Source organism: Camelus bactrianus, chromosome 13, assembly GCF_048773025.1.
Source record: "Camelus bactrianus isolate YW-2024 breed Bactrian camel chromosome 13, ASM4877302v1, whole genome shotgun sequence".
NCBI lineage: Eukaryota > Metazoa > Chordata > Mammalia > Artiodactyla > Camelidae > Camelus > Camelus bactrianus.
The window spans coordinates 8,442,543-8,456,587 of NC_133551.1; positions in this window are offsets into that span (position 1 = coordinate 8,442,543).

Consider the following 14,045-nt stretch of genomic DNA (forward strand, 5'->3'; position numbering starts at 1 on the left):
TTTATCTCTCAGAACTGAGCAAGTTGAGAGACGTTCGTTTATCTAGCACCAAGGGAACGGGTTGCAGGAGACACTTTTTCTCTGCTTTCTCAGTCTGTTTCCTAGTGCCGGTTTGAAGTTCCTGCAGTTTTCACTGTAAAACCGAGTTGGAGCTAGTACCTCCCCATATATATGTATGGAACGGAGTTTGCAACTGAAAAGAAACTTTGTGTTCCCAACAAGCTAGGTGAAGGACGGCTTTCACACACACTTATCTCTCAGAACTGAGTAAGTGGAGAGACGTTCTTTCATCTATCACCAAGGGAACGGGTTGCAGGAGACACTTTTTCTCTGCTTTCTCATTTTGTTTCCTAGTGCCGGTTTGAAGTTCCTGCAGTTTTCACTGTAAAACCGAGTTGGAGCTAGTACCTCCCCATATATATGTATGGAATTGAGTTTACAACTGAAAAGAATCTTTGTGTTCCCAACAAGCTAGGTGAAGGACGGCTTTCACACACACTTAACTCTCAGAACTGAGCAAGTGGAGAGACGTTCGTTCATCTAGCACCAAGGGAACGGGTTGCAGGAGACACTTTTTCTCTGCTTTCTCAGTCTGTTTCCTAGTGCCGGTTTGAAGTTCCTGCAGTTTTCACTGTAAAACCGAGTTGGAGCTAGTACCTCCTCATATACATGTATGGAATGGAATTTGCAACTGAAAAGAATCTTTGTGTTCCCAACAAGCTAGGTGAAGGACGGCTTTCACACACATTTATCTCTCAGAACTGAGCAAGTGGAGAGACGTTCGTTCATCTGGCACCAAGAGAACGGGTTGCAGGGGACACTTTTTCTCTCCTTTCTCAGTCTGTTTCCTAGTGCTGGTTTGAAGTTCCTGCAGTTTTCACTGTAAAACCGATTTGGAGCTAGTACCTCCCCATATACATGTATGGAATGGAGTTAGCAACTGAAAAGAAACTTTGTGTTCCCAACAAGCTAGGTGAAGGGCTGCTTTCACACACACTTATCTCTCAGAACTGAGCAAGTGGAGAGACGTTCGTTCATCTAGCACCAAGGGAAAGGGATGCAGGAGACACTTTTTCTCTGTTTTCTCAGTCTGTTTCCTAGTGCCGGTTTGAAGTTCCTGCAGTTTTCACTGTAAAACTGAGTTGGAGCTAGTACCTCCCCATACATATGTATGGAATGGGGTTTGCAACAAAAAAGAAACTTTGTGTTCCCAACAGGCTAGGTGAAGGACGGCTTTCACACACACTTATCTCTCGGAACTCAGCAAGTGGAGAGACTTTCGTTCATCTAGGACCAAGGGAACGGGATGCAGGGACACTTTTTCTCTGCTTTCTCAGTCTGTTTCCTAGTGCCGGTTTGAAGTTCCTGCAGTTTTCACTGTAAAACCGAGTTGGAGCTAGTACATCCCCATATATATGTATGGAATGGAGTTTGCAACTGAAAAGAAAATTTTTGTGTTCCCAACAAGCTAGGTGAAGGACGGCTTTCACACACACTTATCTCTCAGAACTGAGCAAGTGGAGAGACGTTCGTTCATCTAGCACCAAGGGAACGGGTTGCAGGAGACACTTTTTCTCTGCTTTCTCAGTCTGTTTCCTAGTGCCGGTTTGAAGTTCCTGCAGTTTTCACTGTAAAACAGAGTTGGAGCTAGTACCTCCCCATATATATGTATGGAATGGAGTTTACAACTGAAAAGAATCTTTGTGTTCCCAACAAGCTACGTGAAGGACGGCTTTCACACACACTTATCTCTCAGAACTGAGCAAGTGGAGAGACGTTTGTTCATCTAGCACCAAGGGAACGGGTTGCAGGAGACACTTTTTCTCTGCTTTCTCAGTCTGTTTCCTAGTGCCGGTTTGAAGTTCCTGCAGTTTTCACTGTCAAACCGAGTTGGAGCTAGAACCTCCCCATATATATGTATGGAATGGAGTTTGCAACTGAAAAGAAACTTTGTGTTCCCAACAAGCTAGGTGAAGGACGGCTTTCACACACACTTATCTCTCAGAACTGAGCAAGTGGAGAGACGTTCGTTCATCTAGCACCAAGGGAACGGGATGCAGGAGACACTTTTTCTTTGCTTTTTCAGTCTGTTTCCTAGTGCCGGTTTGAAGTTCCTGCAGTTTTCACTGTAAAACAGAGTTGGAGCTAGTACTTCCCCATATACATGTATGGAATGGAGTTTGCAACTGAAAAGAAACTTTGTTTTCCCTACAAGCTAGGTGAAAGACTGCTTTCACACACACATATCTCTCAGAACTGAGCAAGTGGAGAGACGTTCGTTCACCTAGCACCAAGGGAACGGAATGCAGGAGACCCTTTTTCTCTGCTTTCTCAGTCTGTTTCCTAGTGCCGGTTTGAAGTTCCTGCAGTTTTCACTGTAAAACCGATTTGGAGCTAGTACCTCCCCATATATATTTATGGAATGGGGTTTGCAACAAAAAAGAAACTTTGTGTTCCCAACAGGCTAGGTTAAGGACGGCTTACACACACACATATCTCTCGGAACACAGCAAGTGGAGAGACGTTCGTTCATCTAGGACCAAGGGAACGGTATGCAGGGACACATTTTCTCTGCTTTCTCAGTTTGTTTCCTAGTGCCGTTTTGAAGTTCCTGCAGTTTTCACTTTAAAACCGAGTTGGAGCTAGTACCTCCCCATATATATGTATGGAATGGAGTTTGCAACAGAAAAGAAACTTTGTGTTCCCAACAAGCTAGGTGAAGGACGGCTTTCACACACACTTATCTCTCAGAACTGAGCAAGTGGAGAGATGTTCTTTCATCTAGCACCAAGGGAACGGGTTGCAGGAGAAAATTTTTCTCGGCTTTCTCAGTCTGTTTCCTAGTGCCGGTTTGAAGTTCCTGCAGTTTTCACTGTAAAACCGAGTTGGAGCTAGTACCTACCCATATATATGTATGGAATGGAGTTTGCAACTGAAAAGAAACTTTGTGTTCCCAAGAAGATAGGTGAAGGACGGCTTTCACACACACTTATCTCTCAGAACTGAGCAATTGGAGAGACGTTCGTTCATCTAGCACCAAGGGAACGGGTTGCAGGAGACACTTTTTCTCTGCTTCTCAGTCTGTTTCCTAGTGCCGGTTTGAAATTCCTGCAGTTTACACTGTAAAACCGAGTTGGAGCTAGTACCTCCCCATATATATGTATGGAATGGAGTTTGCAACTGAAAAGAAACATTGTGTTCCCTAAAAGCTAGGTGAAGTACGGCTTTCACACACAATTAGCTCTCAGAACTGAGCAAGTGGAGAGACGTTCGTTCATCTAGCACCAAGGGAACGGGTTGCAGGAGACACTTTTTCTCTGTTTCTCAGTCTGTTTCCTAGTGCCGGTTTCAAGTTCCTGCAGTTTTCACTGTAAAACCCAGTTGGAGCTTGTACCTCCCCATATATATGTATGGAATGGAGTTTGCAAGTGAAAAGAAACTTTGTGTTCCCAACAAGCTAGGTGAAGGACGGCTTTCACACACACTTATCTCTCAGAACTGAGCAAGTGGAGAGACGTTCGTTCATCTAGCACCAAGAGAACGGGTTGCAGGTGACACTTTTTCTCTGCTTTCTCAGTCTGTTTCCTAGTGCCGGTTTGAAGTTCCTGCAGTTTTCACTGTAAAACCGACTTGGAGCTAGTACCTACCCATATACATGTATGGAATGGAGTTTGCAACTGAAAAGAATCTTTGTGTTCCCAACAAGCTAGGTGAAGGACGGCTTTCACACACATTTATCTCTCAGAACTGAGCAAGTTGAGAGACGTTCGTTTATCTAGCACCAAGGGAACGGGTTGCAGGAGACACTTTTTCTCTGCTTTCTCAGTCTGTTTCCTAGTGCCGGTTTGAAGTTCCTGCAGTTTTCACTGTAAAACCGAGTTGGAGCTAGTACCTCCCCATATATATATATGGAATGGATTTTGCAACTGAAAAGAAACTTTGTGTTCCCAACAAGCTAGGTGAAGGACGGCTTTCACACACACTTATCTCTCAGAACTGAGTAAGTGGAGAGACGTTCGTTCATCTAGCACCAAGGGAACGGGTTGCAGGAGACACTTTTTCTCTGCTTTCTCAGTCTGTTTCCTAGTGCCGGTTTGAAATTCCTGCAGTTTTCACTGTAAAACCGAGTTGGAGGTAGTACCTACCCATATATATGTATGGAATGGAGTTTGCAACTGAAAAGAAACTTTGTGTTCCCAACAAGCTAGGTGAAGGACGGCTTTCACACACACTTATCTCTCAGAACTGAGCAAGTGGAGAGACGTTCGTTCATCTAGCACCAAGGGAACGGGTTGCAGGAGACACTTTTTCTCTGCTTTCTCAGTCTGTTTCCTAGTGTCAATTTGAAGTTCCTGCAGTTTTCACTGTAAAACCGAGTTGGAGCTAGTACCTCCCCATATATATGTATGGAATGGAGTTTGCAACTGAAAAGAAACTTTGTGTTCCCAACAAGCTAGGTGAAGGACGGCTTTCACACACACTTATCTCTCAGAACTGAGCAAGTGGAGAGACGTTCTTTCATCTATCACCAAGGGAACGGGTTGCAGGAGACACTTTTTCTCTGCTTTCTCATTTTGTTTCCTAGTGCCGGTTTGAAGTTCCTGCAGTTTTCACTGTAAAACCGAGTTGGAGCTAGTACCTCCCCATATATATGTATGGAATTGAATTTACAACTGAAAAGAAACTTTGTGTTCCCAACAAGCTAGGTGAAGGACGGCTTTCACACACATTTATCTCTCAGAACTGAGCAAGTTGAGAGACGTTCGTTTATCTAGCACCAAGGGAACGGGTTGCAGGAGACACTTTTTCTCTGCTTTCTCAGTCTGTTTCCTAGTGCCGGTTTGAAGTTCCTGCAGTTTTCACTGTAAAACCGAGTTGGAGCTAGTACCTCCCCATATATATGTATGGAACGGAGTTTGCAACTGAAAAGAAACTTTGTGTTCCCAACAAGCTAGGTGAAGGACGGCTTTCACACACACTTATCTCTCAGAACTGAGTAAGTGGAGAGACGTTCTTTCATCTATCACCAAGGGAACGGGTTGCAGGAGACACTTTTTCTCTGCTTTCTCATTTTGTTTCCTAGTGCCGGTTTGAAGTTCCTGCAGTTTTCACTGTAAAACCGAGTTGGAGCTAGTACCTCCCCATATATATGTATGGAATTGAGTTTACAACTGAAAAGAATCTTTGTGTTCCCAACAAGCTAGGTGAAGGACGGCTTTCACACACACTTAACTCTCAGAACTGAGCAAGTGGAGAGACGTTCGTTCATCTAGCACCAAGGGAACGGGTTGCAGGAGACACTTTTTCTCTGCTTTCTCAGTCTGTTTCCTAGTGCCGGTTTGAAGTTCCTGCAGTTTTCACTGTAAAACCGAGTTGGAGCTAGTACCTCCTCATATACATGTATGGAATGGAGTTTGCAACTGAAAAGAATCTTTGTGTTCCCAACAAGCTAGGTGAAGGACGGCTTTCACACACATTTATCTCTCAGAACTGAGCAAGTGGATAGACGTTCGTTCATCTGGCACCAAGAGAACGGGTTGCAGGGGACACTTTTTCTCTGCTTTCTCAGTCTGTTTCCTAGTGCTGGTTTGAAGTTCCTGCAGTTTTCACTGTAAAACCGAGTTGGAGCTAGTACCTCCCCATATACATGTATGGAATGGAGTTTGCAACTGAAAAGAAACTTTGTGTTCCCAACAAGCTAGGTGAAGGGCTGCTTTCACACACACTTATCTCTCAGAACTGAGCAAGTGGAGAGACGTTCGTTCATCTAGCACCAAGGGAAAGGGATGCAGGAGACACTTTTTCTCTTTTTTCTCAGTCTGTTTCCTAGTGCCGGTTTGAAGTTCCTGCAGTTTTCACTGTAAAACTGAGTTGGAGCTAGTACCTCCCCATACATATGTATGGAATGGGGTTTGCAACAAAAAAGAAACTTTGTGTTCCCAACAGGCTAGGTGAAGGACGGCTTTCACACACACTTATCTCTCGGAACTCAGCAAGTGGAGAGACTTTCGTTCATCTAGGACCAAGGGAACGGGATGCAGGGACACTTTTTCTCTGCTTTCTCAGTCTGTTTCCTAGTGCCGGTTTGAAGTTCCTGCAGTTTTCACTGTAAAACCGAGTTGGAGCTTGTACATCCCCATATATATGTATGGAATGTAGTTTGCAACTGAAAAGAAAATTTTTGTGTTCCCAACAAGCTAGGTGAAGGACGGCTTTCACACACACTTATCTCTCAGAACTGAGCAAGTGGAGAGACGTTCGTTCATCTAGCACCAAGGGAACGGGTTGCAGGAGACACTTTTTCTCTGCTTTCTCAGTCTGTTTCCTAGTGCCGGTTTGAAGTTCCTGCAGTTTTCACTGTAAAACAGAGTTGGAGCTAGTACCTCCCCATATATATGTATGGAATGGAGTTTACAACTGAAAAGAATCTTTGTGTTCCCAACAAGCTACGTGAAGGACGGCTTTCACACACACTTATCTCTCAGAACTGAGCAAGTGGAGAGACGTTTGTTCATCTAGCACCAAGGGAACGGGTTGCAGGAGACACTTTTTCTCTGCTTTCTCAGTCTGTTTCCTAGTGCCGGTTTGAAGTTCCTGCAGTTTTCACTGTCAAACCGAGTTGGAGCTAGTACCTCCCCATATATATGTATGGAATGGAGTTTGCAACTGAAAAGAAACTTTGTGTTCCCAACAAGCTAGGTGAAGGACGGCTTTCACACACACTTATCTCTCAGAACTGAGCAAGTGGAGAGACGTTCGTTCATCTAGCACCAAGGGAACGGGATGCAGGAGACACTTTTTCTTTGCTTTCTCAGTCTGTTTCCTAGTGCCGGTTTGAAGTTCCTGCAGTTTTCACTGTAAAACAGAGTTGGAGCTAGTACTTCCCCATATACATGTATGGAATGGAGTTTGCAACTGAAAAGAAACTTTGTTTTCCCTACAAGCAGGTGAAAGACTGCTTTCACACACACATATCTCTCAGAACTGAGCAAGTGGAGAGACGTTCGTTCACCTAGCACCAAGGGAACGGAATGCAGGAGACCCTTTTTCTCTGCTTTCTCAGTCTGTTTCCTAGTGCCGGTTTGAAGTTCCTGCAGTTTTCACTGTAAAACCGATTTGGAGCTAGTACCTCCCCATATAGATTTATGGAATGGGGTTTGCAACAAAAAAGAAACTTTGTGTTCCCAACAGGCTAGGTTAAGGACGGCTTACACACACACATATCTCTCGGAACACAGCAAGTGGAGAGACGTTCGTTCATCTAGGACCAAGGGAACGGTATGCAGGGACACATTTTCTCTGCTTTCTCAGTTTGTTTCCTAGTGCCGTTTTGAAGTTCCTGCAGTTTTCACTTTAAAACCGAGTTGGAGCTAGTACCTCCCCATATATATGTATGGAATGGAGTTTGCAACAGAAAAGAAACTTTGTGTTCCCAACAAGCTAGGTGAAGGACGGCTTTCACACACACTTATCTCTCAGAACTGAGCAAGTGGAGAGATGTTCTTTCATCTAGCACCAAGGGAACGGGTTGCAGGAGAAAATTTTTCTCGGCTTTCTCAGTCTGTTTCCTAGTGCCGGTTTGAAGTTCCTGCAGTTTTCACTGTAAAACAGAGTTGGAGCTAGTACCTACCCATATATATGTATGGAATGGAGTTTGCAACTGAAAAGAAACTTTGTGTTCCCAAGAAGCTAGGTGAAGGACGGCTTTCACACACACTTATCTCTCAGAACTGAGCAATTGGAGAGACGTTCGTTCATCTAGCACCAAGGGAACGGGTTGCAGGAGACACTTTTTCTCTGCTTCTCAGTCTGTTTCCTAGTGCCGGTTTGAAATTCCTGCAGTTTACACTGTAAAACCGAGTTGGAGCTAGTACCTCCCCATATATATGTATGGAATGGAGTTTGCAACTGAAAAGAAACATTGTGTTCCCTAAAAGCTAGGTGAAGTACGGCTTTCACACACAATTAGCTCTCAGAACTGAGCAAGTGGAGAGACGTTCGTTCATCTAGCACCAAGGGAACGGGTTGCAGGAGACACTTTTTCTCTGTTTCTCAGTCTGTTTCCTAGTGCCGGTTTCAAGTTCCTGCAGTTTTCACTGTAAAACCCAGTTGGAGCTTGTACCTCCCCATATATATGTATGGAATGGAGTTTGCAAGTGAAAAGAAACTTTGTGTTCCCAACAAGCTAGGTGAAGGACGGCTTTCACACACACTTATCTCTCAGAACTGAGCAAGTGGAGAGACGTTCGTTCATCTAGCACCAAGAGAACGGGTTGCAGGTGACACTTTTTCTCTGCTTTCTCAGTCTGTTTCCTAGTGCCGGTTTGAAGTTCCTGCAGTTTTCACTGTAAAACCGAGTTGGAGCTAGTACCTCCCCATATATATGTATGGAATGGAGTTTGCAACTGAAAAGAAACTTTGTGTTCCCAACAAGCTAGGTGAAGGACGGCTTTCACACACACTTATCTCTCAGAACTGAGCAAGTGGAGAGACGTTCGTTCATCTAGCACCAAGGGAACGGGTTGCAGGAGACACTTTTTCTCTGCTTTCTCAGTCTGTTTCCTAGTGCCGTTTTGAAGTTCCTGCAGTTTTCACTGTAAAACCGATTTGGAGCTAGTACCTCCCCATATACATGTATGGAATGGAGTTTGCAACTGAAAAGAAACTTTGTGTTCCCAACAAGCTAGGTGAAGGACGGCTTTCACACACATTTAACTCTCAGAACTGAGCAAGTTGAGAGACGTTCGTTTATCTAGCACCAAGGGAACGGGTTGCAGGAGACACTTTTTCTCTGCTTTCTCAGTCTGTTTCCTAGTGCCGGTTTGAAGTTCCTGCAGTTTTCACTGTAAAACCGAGTTGGAGCTAGTACCTCCCCATATATATGTATGGAACGGAGTTTGCAACTGAAAAGAAACTTTGTGTTCCCAACAAGCTAGGTGAAGGACGGCTTTCACACACACTTATCTCTCAGAACTGAGTAAGTGGAGAGACGTTCTTTCATCTATCACCAAGGGAACGGGTTGCAGGAGACACTTTTTCTCTGCTTTCTCATTTTATTTCCTAGTGCCGGTTTGAAGTTCCTGCAGTTTTCACTGTAAAACCGAGTTGGAGCTAGTACCTCCCCATATATATGTATGGAATTGAGTTTACAACTGAAAAGTATCTTTGTGTTCCCAACAAGCTAGGTGAAGGACGGCTTTCACACACACTTAACTCTCAGAACTGAGCAAGTGGAGAGACGTTCGTTCATCTAGCACCAAGGGAACGGGTTGCAGGAGACACTTTTTCTCTGCTTTCTCAGTCTGTTTCCTAGTGCCGGTTTGAAGTTCCTGCAGTTTTCACTGTAAAACCGAGTTGGAGCTAGTACCTCCTCATATACATTTATGGAATGGAGTTTGCAACTGAAAAGAATCTTTGTGTTCCCAACAAGCTAGGTGAAGGACGGCTTTCACACACATTTATCTCTCAGAACTGAGCAAGTGGAGAGACGTTCGTTCATCTGGCACCAAGAGAACGGGTTGCAGGGGACACTTTTTCTCTGCTTTCTCAGTCTGTTTCCTAGTGCTGGTTTGAAGTTCCTGCAGTTTTCACTGTAAAACCGAGTTGGAGCTAGTACCTCCCCATATATATGTATAGAATGGAGTTTGCAACTGAAAAGAAACTTTGTGTTCCCAACAAGCTAGGTGAAGGACGGCTTTCACACACATTTATCTCTCAGAACTGAGCAAGTGGAGAGACGTTCATTCATCTAGCACCAAGAGAACGGGTTGCAGGAGACAATTTTTCTCTGCTTTCTCAGTCTGTTTCCTAGTGCCGGTTTGAAGTTCCTGCAGATTTCACTGTAAAACCGAGTTGGAGCTAGTACCTCCCCATATATATGTATGGAATGGAGTTTGCAACTGAAAAGAAACTTTGTGTTCCCAACAAGCTAGGTGAAGGACGGCTTTCACACACACTTATCTCTCAGAACTGAGTAAGTGGAGAGACGTTCGTTCATCTAGCACCAAGGGAACGGGTTGCAGGAGACACTTTTTCTCTGCTTTCTCAGTCTGTTTCCTAGTGCCGGTTTGAAGTTCCTGCAGTTTTCACTGTAAAACCGAGTTGGAGCTAGTACTTCCCCATATACATGTATGGAATGGAGTTTGCAACTGAAAAGAAACTTTGTGTTCCCAACGAGCTAGGTGAAGGACTGCTTTCACACACACTTATCTCTCAGAACTGAGCAAGTGGAGAGACGTTCGTTCATCTAGCACCAAGGGAACGGGTTGCAGGAGACACTTTTTCTCTGCTTTCTCAGTCTGTTTCCTAGTGCCGGTTTGAAGTTTCTGCAGTTTTCACTGAAAAACCGAGTTGGAGCTAGAACCTCCCCATATATATGTATGGAATGGAGTTTGCATCTGAAAAGAAACATTGTGTTCCCAAAAAGCTAGGTGAAGTACGGCTTTCACACACACTTAGCTCTCAGTACTGAGCAAGTGGAGGGACGTTCGTTCATCTAGCACCAAGGGAACGGGTTGCAGGAAATACTTTTTCTCTGCTTTCTCAGTCTGTTTCCTAGTGCCGGTTTGAAGTTCCTGCAGTTTTCACTGTAAAACCGAGTTGGAGCTTGTACCTCCCCATATATATGTATGGAATGGAGTTTGCAAGTGAAAAGGAACTTTGTGTTCCCAACAAGCTAGGTGAAGGACGGCTTTCACACACACTAATCTCTCAGAACTGAGCAAGAGGAGAGACGTTCGTTCATCTAGCACCAAGAGAACGGGTTGCAGGAGACACTTTTTCTCTGCTTTCTCAGTCTGTTTCCTAGTGCCGGTTTGAAGTTCCTGCAGTTTTCACTGTAAAACCGATTTGGAGCTAGTACCTACCCATATACATGTATGGAATGGAGGTTGCAACTGAAAAGAAACTTTGTGTTCCCAACAAGCTAGTTGAAGGACGGCTTTCACACACATTTATCTCTCAGAACTGAGCAAGTTGAGAGACGTTCGTTTATTTAGCACCAAGGGAACGGGTTGCAGAAGACACTTTTTCTCTGATTTCTCAGTCTGTTTCCTAGTGCCGGTTTGAAGTTCCTGCAGTTTTCACTGTAAAACCGAGTTGGAGCTAGTACCTCCCCATATATATGTATGGAATGGAGTTTGCAACTGAAAAGTAACTTTGTGTTCCCAACAAGCTAGGTGAAGGACGGCTTTCACACACACTTATCTCTCAGAACTGAGTAAGTGGAGAGTCGTTCGTTCATCTAGCACCAAGGGAACGGGTTGCAGGAGACACTTTTTCTCTGCTTTCTCAGTGTGTTTCCTAGTGCCGGTTTGAAATTCCTGCAGTTTTCACTGTAAAACCGAGTTGGAGCTAGTACCTACCCATATATATGTATGGAATGGAGTTTGCAACTGAAAAGAAACTTTGTGTTCCCAACAAGCTAGGTGAAGGACGGCTTTCACACACACTTATCTCTCAGAACTGAGCAAGTGGAGAGACATTCGTTTATCTAGCACCAAGGGAACGGGTTGCAGGAGACACTTTTTCTCTGCTTTCTCAGTCTGTTTCCTAGTGCCGGTTTGAAGTTCCTGCAGTTTTCACTGTAAAACCGAGTTGGAGCTAGTACCTACCCATATATATGTATGGAATGGAGTTTGCAACTGAAAAGAAACTTTGTGTTCCCAACAAGCTAGGTGAAGGACGGCTTTCACACACACTTATCTCTCAGAACTGAGCAAGTGGAGAGACGTTCGTTCATCTAGCACCAATGGAACGGGTTGCAGGAGACACTTTTTCTCTGCTTTCTCAGTCTGTTTCCTAGTGCCGGTTTGAAATTCCTGCAGTTTTCACTGTAAAACCGAGTTGGAGCTAGTACCTACCCATATATATGTATGGAATGGAGTTTGCAACTGAAAAGAAACTTTGTGTTTCCAACAAGCTAGGTGAAGGACGGCTTTCACACACACTTAACTCTTAGAACTGAGCAAGTGGAGAGACGTTCGTTCACCTAGCACCAAGGGAACGAGTTGCAGGAGACACTTTTTCTCTGCTTTCTCAGTCTGTTTCCTAGTGCCGGTTTGAAGTTCCTGCAGTTTTCACTGTAAAACCGTGTTGGAGCTAGTACCTCCCCATATACATGTATGGAATGTAGTTTGCAACTGAAAAGAAACTTTGTGTTCCCAACAAGCTAGGTGAAGGACGGCTTTCACACACATTTATCTCTCAGAACTGAGCAAGTTGAGAGACGTTCGTTTATCTAGCACCAAGGGAACGGGTTGCAGCAGACACTTTTTCTCTGCTTTCTCAGTATGTTTCCTAGTGCCGGTTTGAAGTTCCTGCAGTTTTCACTGTAAAACCGATTTGGAGCTAGTACCTCCCCATATATATGTATGGAATGGAGTTTGCAACTGAAAAGAAACTTTGTGTTCCCAACAAGCTAGGTGAAGGACGGCTTTCACACACACTTATCTCTCAGAACTGAGTAAGTGGAGAGACGTTCTTTCATCTAGCACCAAGGGAACGGGTTGCAGGAGACACTTTTTCTCTGCTTTCTCAGTCTGTTTCCTAGTGCCGGTTTGAAGTTCCTGCAGTTTTCACTGTAAAACCGAGTTGGAGCTAGTACCTCCAAATATATATGTATGGAATTGAGTTTACAACTGAAAAGAATCTTTGTGTTCCCAACAAGCTACGTGAAGGACGGCTTTCACACACACTTAATTCTCAGAACTGAGCAAGTGGAGAGACGTTCGTTCATCTAGCACCAAGGGAACGGGTTGCAGGAGTCACTTTTTCTCTGCTTTCTCAGTCTGTTTCCTAGTGCCGGTTTGAAGTTCCTGCAGTTTTCACTGTAAAAGCGTGTTGGAGCTAGTACCTCCCCATATACATGTATGGAATGTAGTTTGCAACTGAAAAGAATCTTTGTGTTCCCAACAAGCTAGGTGAAGGACGGCTTTCACACACATTTATCTCTCAGAACTGAGCAAGTGGAGAGACGTTCGTTCATCTGGCACCAAGAGAACGGGTTGCAGGGGACACTTTTTCTCTGCTTTCTCAGTCTGTTTCCTAGTGCTGGTTTGAAGTTCCTGCAGTTTTCACTGTAAAACCGAGTTGGAGCTAGTACCTCCCCATATATATGTATAGAATGGAGTTTGCAACTGAAAAGAAACTTTGTGTTCCCAACAAGCTAGGTGAAGGACGGCTTTCACACACATTTATCTCTCAGAACTGAGCAAGTGGAGAGACGTTCATTCATCTAGCACCAAGAGAACGGGTTGCAGGAGACAATTTTTCTCTGCTTTCTCAGTCTGTTTCCTAGTGCCGGTTTGAAGTTCCTGCAGATTTCACTGTAAAACCGAGTTGGAGCTAGTACCTCCCCATATATATGTATGGAATGGAGTTTGCAACTGAAAAGAAACTTTGTGTTCCCAACAAGCTAGGTGAAGGACGGCTTTCACACACACTTATCTCTCAGAACTGAGTAAGTGGAGAGACGTTCGTTCATCTAGCACCAAGGGAACGGGTTGCAGGAGACACTTTTTCTCTGCTTTCTCAGTCTGTTTCCTAGTGCCGGTTTGAAGTTCCTGCAGTTTTCACTGTAAAACCGAGTTGGAGCTAGTACTTCCCCATATACATGTATGGAATGGAGTTTGCAACTGAAAAGAAACTTTGTGTTCCCAACGAGCTAGGTGAAGGACTGCTTTCACACACACTTATCTCTCAGAACTGAGCAAGTGGAGAGACGTTCGTTCATCTAGCACCAAGGGAACGGGTTGCAGGAGACACTTTTTCTCTGCTTTCTCAGTCTGTTTCCTAGTGCCGGTTTGAAGTTTCTGCAGTTTTCACTGAAAAACCGAGTTGGAGCTAGAACCTCCCCATATATATGTATGGAATGGAGTTTGCATCTGAAAAGAAACATTGTGTTCCCAAAAAGCTAGGTGAAGTACGGCTTTCACACACACTTAGCTCTCAGTACTGAGCAAGTGGAGGGACGTTCGTTCATCTAGCACCAAGGGAACGGGTTGCAGGAAATACTTTTTCTCTGCTTTCTCAGTCTGTTTCCTAGT